At 35.7% G+C, this 11800-nt stretch overlaps 1 protein-coding gene across 4 annotated transcripts in view; it reads left to right on the top strand.

Moving 5' to 3' along the window:
- Positions 1–662: 662 nt before the first annotated feature.
- LOC141566329 (putative adhesion G protein-coupled receptor F2P) overlaps positions 663–11800 on the top strand; it is a 46691-nt gene continuing 35553 nt past the window's right edge. For 2 of the 4 annotated variants that reach the window (XM_074310704.1, XM_074310706.1), the window contains exons 1-2: positions 663–736; positions 9046–9187. The gene's annotated coding sequence lies outside the window, so the exon portion shown is untranslated. Of the gene's footprint in view, positions 737–9045; positions 9188–11800 lie in introns of those variants that run through there. The other 2 variants (XM_074310705.1, XM_074310707.1) reach the window with 2 other exon arrangements.

Below are 11800 nucleotides of genomic sequence, written 5' to 3'. Positions count from 1 at the left end.
GCCATCTGGGAGATCAAGAAATGTCTAAGTGGGAGATAATACTTAAGTTGAACTCTGAAAGAAACTAGAGCACTGAGGAGGGTAAAACTGACAATTTGTAAAAAAGGTCCAGAATAGAAGATGGTGTACTATACGTGAAGAACAGTTTAGTAAGGCTGAAGAGGGGATAAAGGAGAATTAGATTATTAATCAGATTGGAAAGTTAGATTGAAGCAGATTGTAAAAGGTTTTAAATTGTCAGAAGAGTGTGTATTTGATTTTATAGGAAATAGAGAGGCATTGAAGGTTTTATTGAGCAGGGGAATGACTATGTCACTTTAACAGTTGTATGAAGGTTGGGTTGACAAAGGGAAGAGATTTGAGGTGAAGAAGAAAATTAGAAAGTTAGTGCAATAATCCAAGCAAAAGGTGATGAGGAGCATTGGGGTGGAGGTGGTGGTTATGTTATTGAAGAGAAGGAAACAGATGCAAAAGATGCTGTGGTGATACATCATGGAGATTTCCTGTAGGCAGTTGGTAACATAGGACTAAAACTCCAGGAGAAAGTCAAAGGCTGGAATATGGGATATGGGAATCACTACAGAAAGGTAATAATTGAATCTACAGGGGCTGATGAGGTCACAAAGAGTGCATAATGAGAAAAGAAAGGAGGATCCAAGGTAGAAGCTTGGAGTTTGCCTGCTGTTGGGAACAAGACTTGGATAAATGTCCTGCAGAGGAGATTGAGAGAAGAATGGTAAAAGGAATCCCAAGAGAAATCAATGCTATGACAATTCAGAAAGGAGGGAATATCCAAGAGAATGTATGGTAGTCAATATTGTCATATGCTTCAGAAGGGTCAAGAATAATTGTGATTTAGAAATGGCCATTTTATTGGGCAATTAAGAAATCACTGGTAACTTTGGGAGAGCAGTTTTAGCTGAAGGATGAAATTGAAAGCCAAATGGCAGAAAGATTAAATGTGATCCGGAGTAGCAATGGTGGCAAGTAGTACAATCAACTTTTTCTGAAATTTTGACTGTGAGAGGGCAGAGAAACATAATATAGGTTTATAGCTTGAGGAGAGTCAGCTGGTTGATGCAATAGATAGATTGCAAGGCCTGGAATAAGAAAGATTCATCTTCCTGAGTTCAAATCTGACCTCAGACACTTAATACTGGGCAAGCTACTTAACTCTGTTTACCTCAGTTTCCTCATCTATAAAATGAAGAAGGAAATGGCAAACCAAAAATATCTTTGCAAAAAAAAAAACCCAAATGGGATCCAAAAGATTTGGACATGATTGAAATGGAAGAATAAATACCTTGAGGACAATAAAAAAGACACTAAAATGTGTTAAATTACTAAATAATTTAAAGTTTTGTATAATTTTAATACTTTGACATCACTTATTCAACAAGCATTTTTAAATGTTCTTTATATGCCATAGGAACAATGGAGATACAAAGACTGTACTAGGCTTTGGGGATATAGACAAAAGAATGGAATAGTTGTTATCTGAAAGGGATTTAGAATTTATTGATTATCATCTTATGCAAGTAACTAACTGAAAAAAAAGGTCTCCTCATAAAATTTTTTAATAAAGGTAACAAGTGGCATTGTTATGTTGTAGATAGGTGGCTAACTTTGAGACCCAGAAGACCCTCAAGATCTGTTTATGCTTAGTTCAAGTCTGAAATGTACCTGGACATATATGACCATGAGCAAATCACACTTTTTCAGTGTCTGAAGAGATTCTAATTTGATGATATTATAAAGCATGACACAGAATTGCAAAGGATAATGTAATCAGTGTATATTTGATGAGATTTGAATTTTGGTCTTCCTGAGTCTGAAATCAGCTTGCTATTTATTACATAAAGCTGCCTCAGTCTTGTTGATCCTTCCTTCTCAAAGTGGACCATGACATCAGGGAGGTGATGCTATAATATGCATATATAATAGATTTAAGTGAGGAAGATCTGGGCAAAGTCACCTGCCACACTTTCCCTCCAGAACCATCTGGGTTCAGTGGCAAGATAGAGAAAAGGATGACTGCAGATGGCCTTCACTGCAATGGGAGACCTCAGCCTTTTAAGCTAAGGTCTTCAACAGGTCTCAGTTTGACTGAGGCTACACCCATTCAGTAATTAAGGCTAGATAGTAATTGAAGCAAAAATCTCTTCTTTCACCTAGTCCAACCATCCCCCCCAAAAAAACCAAACCAAAACAAAACAAAAAACAAACAAAAAAACAAAAAAACCTAGCTAAATGAATGAATCAAAGAGAAAATCCTCAGGATTTCTGGCCAAAGTAGAAATGATTCCTATTTACATTCAATCTGAGTCAATCAGGGCCAAATGATGAAAAAATGGGGCTTGGTCTAGAACCTATTGGTGGTCAATGAGAATCAGACTTTGGTTTTGGCCTGGTTCTTAAGAAAGAAATCTAGCCAGTAAATCCCAAGATATCTTGGGAAGGTTCAGAGATGCAAATGAGGAGGAAAAAATGCTTTTAAGAGCTTCTCTTCAGGTCAGGGTATGATACCCTTTGTGGTCAGAGGAAGGGAAGGAAGGAAGGAAGAGAAAAAAAAGGAAGGAAAGAAGGAAAGGGAAAAGGAAGAAAGAAAGGAAGGAAAGAAGGGAAAGAGAGGGAGAAAAGGAGGAAGGAAGGAAGGAAGGAAGGAAGGAAGGAAGGAAGGAAGGAAGGAAGGAAGGAAGGAAGGAAGGAAGGAAGGAAGGAAGGAAGGAAGGAAGGAAGGAAGGAAGGAAGGAAGGAAGGAAGGAAGGAAGAAAGAAGGAATGAAGAAAGAAGGAAGGAAGGAAGGTAGGAAAGAAAGAAGGAAGGAGGGAGGGAAGGAGAGAGGGAAGGAGAGAGGGAAGGAGGGAGGGAGGGAGGGAAGGAAGGAAGGAAGGAATAGAGAGGGAAGAAGGAAGGAAGAGATAGAAATAAAGGATACAAGAAAGAGAAGGAAGGAAAGAAAGAAGAGATATAGAAACAGAGAAGGATACAAGAACCAGAAGGAAGAATGGAAGAAAGGAAGTTAGTTTCTAACTGACTAATTACAGTTTCTGAACTAGCTGTACTTAGAGAGATTGTTATTTTTTCCTTTGTTCTTGAAGAGGACCCTGACATCAGAGAGGTGATGTCATGACATGCAAGAAAATTTCAAAGTATCATGGAGTTAGAGTTGGAAATAGACCTTAGAAGCCATCTCATCTCATCCAGCCCTCTGATTTTACAGATGAGGAAACTGAGGACCAAGGAGAATAAATGACAAGGTCTTTTATTCCTGTAATCAGAATGATAAAATAGGCAAAATTTGTCTTTGACCCAGTTCAGATCTCCTTTTAGGACCTTTCTTTAACAAGGCCTCTATTCATTCCCATGATAAATGTAATAGCTGTCTAATAATATAAGAGCTAATAATTATTTAGGTTATTATCACAAACCATCTTTCAAATTATAACTTGCAAGTTGGAATAGAATTTAAAGCTGGAAGGAATATCAGAGGTGATTTAAAATTCACCTTTTCATTTTGTAGATAAGAAAACTAAGACCTAAGAAGGTAAAAGGTGTCCAAGGTCACAATGGTATTACCAAATGACAGCTTAAGGGGATTGCTCTACTTTTTGTCCATCACTTTTGGTTACTGTGCCTAAGATGTAGATTAATAGCTGACATTTCTATAACATTTTAAAGTTTGCAAAAACATTTACATAAAATATCTGATTACATAAATTATACATTATCTGATTTGCTTTTCACAATATCCTTGTGAGATAACTCCATTTCCCAGATAAAGAAACAGATTAGAAATTAAGTGATTTGTCTAGGGAAACACAGCACATAAGCATCAGATACAAGGTTTGGGACAGTCCTTCCTGACTTTCTTCCTTTAAAACTTGTTAGTAGTGTGTTAGTACTGAAAGCCTTTATTAATAGAATTATTACTAATTAAACAATTAATAATAAATATATTAATTGGTAAAGTTAGTAATTATTATTATTATTATTAATTGAATGTAAACAGAAAACCCAGATTCTATTTTATTTTTTCTGCCATCACATTAACTATTTTTCCCCAGGCAGTGTTTGCCTTGGTTTTTAAAAAAGTTCTTATTATATCCAATTTAGCATAACCTTTTATGGTATATTTTGATATCTAAGGAAAACACTGGTCCCTCTTAATTGCTTTCTATAAAAAGTAATTGCATTTATAAAAGATTTTTCCAGCTGAGACAAGTGCAAGAAAAAAATGGTATTGTTTAAATCTATAGAATCACCACTAGATGGTAGTGCAGTTAATGGTTTGACTCCTACATAAAATTTACAACTCATAGGATCAATCATATATTTAGAACCAGATGGAAAGAACCTCAGAGGCCAGATCTCATTTTATACATGAGGAAACTGAGGCCCATGGTGAGTGATTAACTTTTTTCAAAGTCTTGCAAGTACTAAGCCATAATTTGAATTCAGTTTTTTTAACAGAAGAACAATCTTCTGTTCAATATATCACATAATCCTGGGAAACTCAAAAAAGACCATGTGTTTTGCAGAAAATCAATTAATTGCATTTTGGGTGTGTTGTGTTTGAAATGTATACTGATCATAGATTTCCAGCATGGTGTTGGCAAGATGAAGTTAAAGTAGGAGAAAGAGGAAATGGTTGCAAATATACATCTGGGAACATCATCTACATAGAACTGATTATTGAATCCATGGAAGCAGATGAGATCACAAAGAAGAGGGAGTGAGAGAAACATAGACTTCGGTTATAATTAAGAATAGGACATAAGTAATAAGTCCTGTAAAGGAGTCTGAGAAGGAGCAATGGGACAGTAAGGAGAGTATAAGGAAAAATGAGAAAGGAGCATCAATATGGGAGTAATGGGCATCAAATGCTTGCAGAGTAGTCCAGACTAATGAGGATTTAGAAAGGGGGCCATTTACCATCTTTTACAGTTATAGAAATGGGATCTATTATTTAGAGATATGTACTAGATTTATTTCATTGATTTGGAAAATTTTTGCTTGTAGAAACTAACTATATCAAATACAGATCAACCTTTTTTTTCCTGAAAAGTAGGAGTCCTTAGCTTAGGGTCCTTGGACTACTAAGGAGTTTATGGGTAGATTTCAAAGAGTCTATGAGATTGGGTGGGGAAAAAAATTACATTTGAATTTTCACTGATCTCCAGGGGAGTATGGATATTTAACAATCATCTCTCAGGAACTACATGACAACACTTTTAGATTTAATCTGCATTACAAACATTTCCCCTATCGCTTTCTTAAATTTAGTTAATCTATAAAACAATAAATCAAATCCTGATTTGTAGCAATTGTAGATTTCTGAAATGTAAATACTCACACTGAAAATTTAACAATCTGCTTTCAGGAGCGGCAATAACCTGTTTCCAACCCACCCTTGCAAACTTTAATAGAAATTTAGCATAAACTTAATTATGAATTTTTAAAAAATTATTTTGAGAAAAGGTCCATAAACTTTATCAAATTGCTAAAGGGTTGCATAACACAAAAAGATAAAGATACCCTTGTCTTTGAAAGTTGTTTAGAGCACCAAGAGATTAAATGTTAAGCCCAGGGTTATATAGCCAGTATTTATATATCAAAGGTAGGATTTGAATTCAGCTTTTTAACCATGATATGTTACAATTCTTTCTGAGCTCCTGCTACCACTACCATCACCACCACCACTACCACTACTGCATTACTATTACTACTATGATTATTATTGTTATTATTGTTTTAGGATCTGAGTAACTGAAATTGTGAAAGAACCTAGTAAACAGTGAATAATTGATTATAGACTTAAAATTTTCCCTTTTCTTTGAGGTTGTAGGTCCAATGAAGTATCTATGACTCTTGTAGCATTGCTTCTTTTCTGAATAAAAACTATCTTGAGTCTTTTCTTTAAGAAATAATGTGTTTTATGCAGGCATGTGACAGGATAAACCATTTTTTTCAGTATTGTGTCAAATTCATGCAGGGACCTTATGGGAATACTGGGATAAGAACCGACACCATGGATTCATCTGATTGTTGACAGACAAAAAGGATTGTACCTTAGAAAGAGTGCTAGGTTTGGAACCTGAAAACCGGATTTTAAATCCTCAGTTACCTCATCTGTTAAGTGGGGGAAAGTTTGCAGAGAAGAATTGAATTAGATAACACCTAGGCCCCTTCTAGCATTCTATTTTTGGATAGTTCTTATTAACTTAGGAAAATGGGTAGAAAATCAAGTTAGAATCCTAGAAATTTTGGGTCTGGGAAGGATCTAAAATATAAATTAATCCTGAGTTCAAATCCTGCCTCAGACATTTACTAGCTATGTGACCCTGGGCAAGCCACTTAATTTGTGTCTGTCTCAAATTTTTCATCTGTAAAATGGGGATAATAAAACAGAAAAGAAAGGGTTGGCTTAAGTTGAATTAGTTGATACAGTTAAAACAATTAGAACAATTAGGTGGAAATTTTTCATCCCTCCATACCCCAAAGAATTCACTATCAAAATTAAATGCAATAAATGGGCTTTTAAAGGAGCTCAGGTGTCTAAATTTCTGGCAAATAAATGCATTGAAAGAAAATAATAGTGGTTCTTGAAGATCATATCTTAAGAGTCTAAAAGTCCATTTAGCCATTAAGGCAGAAATAATGGGAAATTAAGATTTTTTCCCAAGGGATCAAAGTATTAATAAAGAGTTGGCAAACAAGAATCTTGAATATGGAGGAGGCCCCTTTCAGGGCAAAAGTAAGGAGAGTGAGGCAACAAGTCACATTTCAACAGCACTTTAAGATTTACAAAGCTCTTTTCTCCAAAACAAAACAAAACAAAAATCAAACAAATAAAATCCCTGTGAGGATGGTTGCTTTGTTATTGTTCAATCATTTTCAACTCTTCATGACTCCATTTTTTCGCCATTTTCTTGGTGAAGATACTATAGTGGTTTGCCATTTCCTTCTCCAACTCATTTTGCAGATGAAGAAACTGAGGCAAACAAGATTAAGTGGCTTGCCCACGGTCACACAGCTAGAAAGTTTCAAATTTGAATTCAGGTCTTTCTTACTCCAGGATTGGCACTTTAACCACTGTGCTAACTAGTTTTCCTTACAAGGAAGGTCACAAAGATATTGTTATCATCTCCTTCTTCAGTTTAGGACAAGGAAACCCAGAAAGGGGAAGTAACTTATAGAAGGTCACATAGCTAATATCAGAACTTCCTTTGGTAGTCTGGTGAAACTGATGAATCCCTTCTCAGAATAGTATTTTTAAATGCATAAATTAAAATTAATAGAATTATAGAGGAAACCACTTACATTGATATCGTTATCAAAATACATAAAAATATAGTTCCCTCAGGTAAAGAAATCTGCTATAATAATTATTATCACTAGTAATAATTATTATTATAGCTACACTGTTGTTAACTGCTTTATAAATGTTATCTCATTGGACCTCATAAAACAAATCTTAGCAGTTGGTACTGTTAATGTCCCTATGTTACAATTGAGGAAACTGAGGAAGAAGCCAGATTTGAATTTACAATCCAGGACCAGAGCTCACTCCACTGCACCACTAAAAACTCACCATCAGAAATCTGTGGGCTACTGAAGCTATCCTCATGAGAAACTGTAAAATACATTTGAGAAAGAATCTTCAGAAATATAGCATAAATCCAAAGAATCTACTTTGGCCTGTAGACATCCTTGAGTGCTAAGTAGGGAGATTGATTAATGGGCTACTGCAGTTCAGGGGAGAAATGGTTAGAGTCTGAACCAGGGCTGTATTTCATATGAGTAGTTGCTGTTTGTTGTTGTTCTTCCTTAGTTCTCAAAGAGGACCAATGACATGGGGCAGGGGGTGATGTCTTGACTTGTAAGTGAATTAGATTTAAGTGAAGCAGGCTGTGCAAAATCATTTGCTTTACATTCTCTTCCAAAGTTATCAGGGTCCAGTGGCAGGACATAGGACAGGATGATTAGTGATGGCTCCAGTTGCAGTGGGGATGGGGCTTCCTTTTTAAGCTTAGGTCTTTCCCAGGTATCAGTTATAAGAGTATAGAAAGAATGGATGCAAAATATACTGTGGAGATAGAAATGACAAGATCTGACAACCAGCTGAATATGTGGGATGGGGGAGAGTGAGGAGTCAAGAATAACATCCACATTGCTTTTCTAGTAGCAATTTTGAATGTAAAATATATGTTACATATATGTTTAATGCATATTGTGCTAGGCACTGTGCTAAGCACTGTGAATACAAATAGAGAAGGGTGATAGCCCTATTTTCAAGGATCTTCTAGTAGGAGAAAATATAAGAGAGATCTGGTAGCCAGACAAAGATAGGATCTATAAGAGTCTTACAGTGGTGGGTTGATCCATAGGATAGTCTGTTGGCATGCTCTTACCAAAACTAGTTACTATGCCCTTACCATGCCCTAAGCAAAAAATAGAAAAGAATGGGAGAACATTGGTTGCAGTGGGATGGGAGCTGAGGAGGAGGGAAAGTAGTAAACATGGTCTGGGTGGGATAGATACAGGGATAAAAATCTGAAAATTCCATTGGGGAGTATGGAGCCAATTAGATATAGAATGCAGGTAAGTAAGATCAAGGACCTTCCAGCACCTAACATAGGGCTTGGCACAGAGTAGGTGCTTAATAAATATTGAATGCATAAACCCTGGCCTGAGCCATATTAAAGAAATTTGGAACTTGTGCCTCCTACTCTGATACTTAACCCACTCTTTGTAGGCTGATGACAGTTTCTTCCAGGGTTGATGATAGCTTGCCAAATATTATAGATCCTGTCACTACCACTTCTAGGCCTCTTGCCAAAGAAGGAAACCTGTAATTTCTGTGAGAGTCTGTGTTCATCACCTAGTGTGTGAGTCACCCACTACTTGACACCCCATACCCCGCCTTCTCCATTCCCCTGCTACTAGAATCATTCCCAAGGAATACCAGTCTATCAAGATACAGCTATGTATGCTCACATATGTATGCCTGTTTGATTTTGTGAAGTACTTTTTTCTGGACAGCTCAGACAAGGACCCTGCCTTCAGAGCTAGAAGGATGGCGTCAAGAAAAAAATTTCTGTCTGTTCATTCCAAATGAGAGATGATAAAAGGTGAAGGGGAAGAGAGCAACTGACTGCTAAACTTCTTTACCTTTTCCCAGACTGTGAGTAGTATCTCTTTGCTTTTCTTATTTCAATGCCTTTTGGGGATAGAAATGGCTATGAGAGCGATTACAACTTTGAGAAATTGTATTAAATTATATGCATAAAATTACATTTGACCACAAACATTAATAGAGAATTGGGATACTTTGAATCAGGTTTTAAAGACTGATTGAAAGCATCCCTTTTCCTCCCCTCCTTCATTAGGGCACAAGAGTTCTATTACCTTGTTTTCCTCTCTTTTATATATTGACACTCTACCTCCCAATTTCATAGTAAAGAGTATTGAGGCCATGTAAGGATGTGAGATATTTTTGATGACCACCAAGTGACAAAGTGCAAATAGAGAATATAATTAGCCTGGTTTGTTACTTTGCTTTAAATAGGCCACCAAAGGATGTAACTTTTCCCCCTCACAATCTTAACTCATTATGAGAAAATCAGAAGGCTAAAAAACACATTGAGAAGTGATGGGATATCGACAGATTATCCTTTGGATAAGATTATATAAATAGTTGAAAATCACATACACACACATCACGCAGATCAGCAAAGATCACCATAGTTGAGAGTTCATATTGCTCCTCAGCAGCCTACCAACTCTAACTTTTAGGACATTTTCTCTCTATTCAGATTTTTTCCTAAAATGAATTTGTGACTTTATTGATCAGACCATAAATCTAGTATAGAAAGGTCACCAGTCTAACCCTTTCATTTGGCAGATGAGGAAAGGTAGTGATTCCCCCGAAGTCATATAGGTAGTAAATACCAGACATCCTTTACCCTTGGCTTATAGGCCTAGCCTTCATGACATGTTTATTTTGGGAAAATCTAATTTAGAGTCAGTATGGCATAGTGGGCTAGAGCTCCACACTCTATTCAGTTAAGAGATTTGGGTCCAAGTTTTGGCTTTTGTCTAGATTAATGTCATGGATTAATTGTGCATTGTGAAATAAGTCACTTAAATGAGTTTTAAGTTTTGGGCTTGGAGAAAATTTCAAGACCCCTACCTGCACTACTATTATGAGTATATGTCTCAGGTGAATTTCACTTAATAAATTCCTTAAACCCTTATCTGCACTTGAATAAATAGAAGTCTAAACTTAACCCTACCTTTGTTCAAAGTATCATGTCAACCTTTTGTAGTCTTTCCATTTCAGAAGGCTGGCTTTTTTGTCAAAGCTCAGCCACTGCCTAATGGTCCAAGGAAATACTCTCTTCCTGTTCTAAACATGTGGGTTAAGAAAAGGATGACATTTTCCAGAATCATACTTAGATTTAGAGCTATAAGTGATCTTGGAGGTCATTGAATCCAACATGTTATTTTACAAATGAAGAAAATGAAGCATAAAATTTAAAAGACTTGCCCAGAATCTCATTAACTTTTTTTCTATTAGTGTGTAAAAGGCCAATGTGGAATTTTTCAGTGAAATATATGCAAACATATTAAAACTGAGTAACAGGACCTTTGGTATAGTTTATGATTATATCTTTGTGCATTTATCATGTTCTGCCTTGTATCATAAGTATTTATGTCATCTCATCCATTAGATTATAGGCTTCTTGGAAGCAGGATCTCTATGATACATAGTTCATTCATAGTTCATCTTAGCATTCCCAGTAGTCAAGGCAGTTAATATTTATTGAACTCATTTAATATCCTCTACGAAATAAGTAACATTTCTAGAAGTTAGAAAGTTTGTGTTCTCTCTCTCTCTCTGAATATGTCTCTCTGTCTCTCTCTCTCTCTTTGTCTTTCTCTCTTTCCTCTTTTTATACTTTAGTAATTTCTCATGACCCTTCTACCTACTAAATCCTCCCTGGTAACAAAGAAAAAGTTAAAGCAATACTTGAGCATTATATGTGTCAGTACCCACTGAAAGTTCCTACCTCTTTAATGGAAAGAGGCAATCATTCATTCAGCATCTGTTCTCTGAGAAAAATGTTGGTTAATACAATTAATATCAATCTGACAGGCTTTTAGTGCTGTTTTCATTTGCACTATTGTTATTATGATGCGGTTGACTCGGTTTTGTTTTCTAAATTCTGTATTAGTACCTATAAATTTTTTTGTGTTTCTCTGAATTCTTATATTCATTATTTCTTATGGGTCAATAATATTCCATTACATTAATTTGCAGCAATTCATTCAACCATCCATCAATAGATGGAGTCTTATTTTGTTTACACATTGCTTTTTAATGAAACACAAAGTTGAAAATAAGTGCCTTTCCTACTCACAGATATAGAATATGTTCCAAACTATTAAATTAATGTTATCCAAGTGTGATGATACTGAAGGCCATCACTGGTTATGGTGTCCATTTTTCAAGTGGTGACTACTTTTAAAAGAATACAAGAGTGAGAACATTTTTTCTTAATTAAGGCAGAAGTATGTCTATTGCTTAAAGCAAATAAAGTGTCATTATAAACTTATGGTAGGTTGGGTTTCCATACTTGATTGATTCATCAATCAAGTGACTGATACCTAGCATAATTTATCATCTGTTTGTGTGAAAGGCCAGAAAGATTCTAGTCATTTCCCTTGCAATTTAAAAACAAACAAAAATCAAAGATAGTATTTAGGAATAGCAGTGTATAATATAACTCACTTT

This window comes from Sminthopsis crassicaudata, chromosome 4 (assembly GCF_048593235.1).
Source record: "Sminthopsis crassicaudata isolate SCR6 chromosome 4, ASM4859323v1, whole genome shotgun sequence".
NCBI classification, from domain to species: Eukaryota; Metazoa; Chordata; class Mammalia; order Dasyuromorphia; family Dasyuridae; genus Sminthopsis; species Sminthopsis crassicaudata.
Note: the sequence above shows the minus strand (reverse complement) of the source record. Positions and strands in the feature narration are given on the sequence as shown.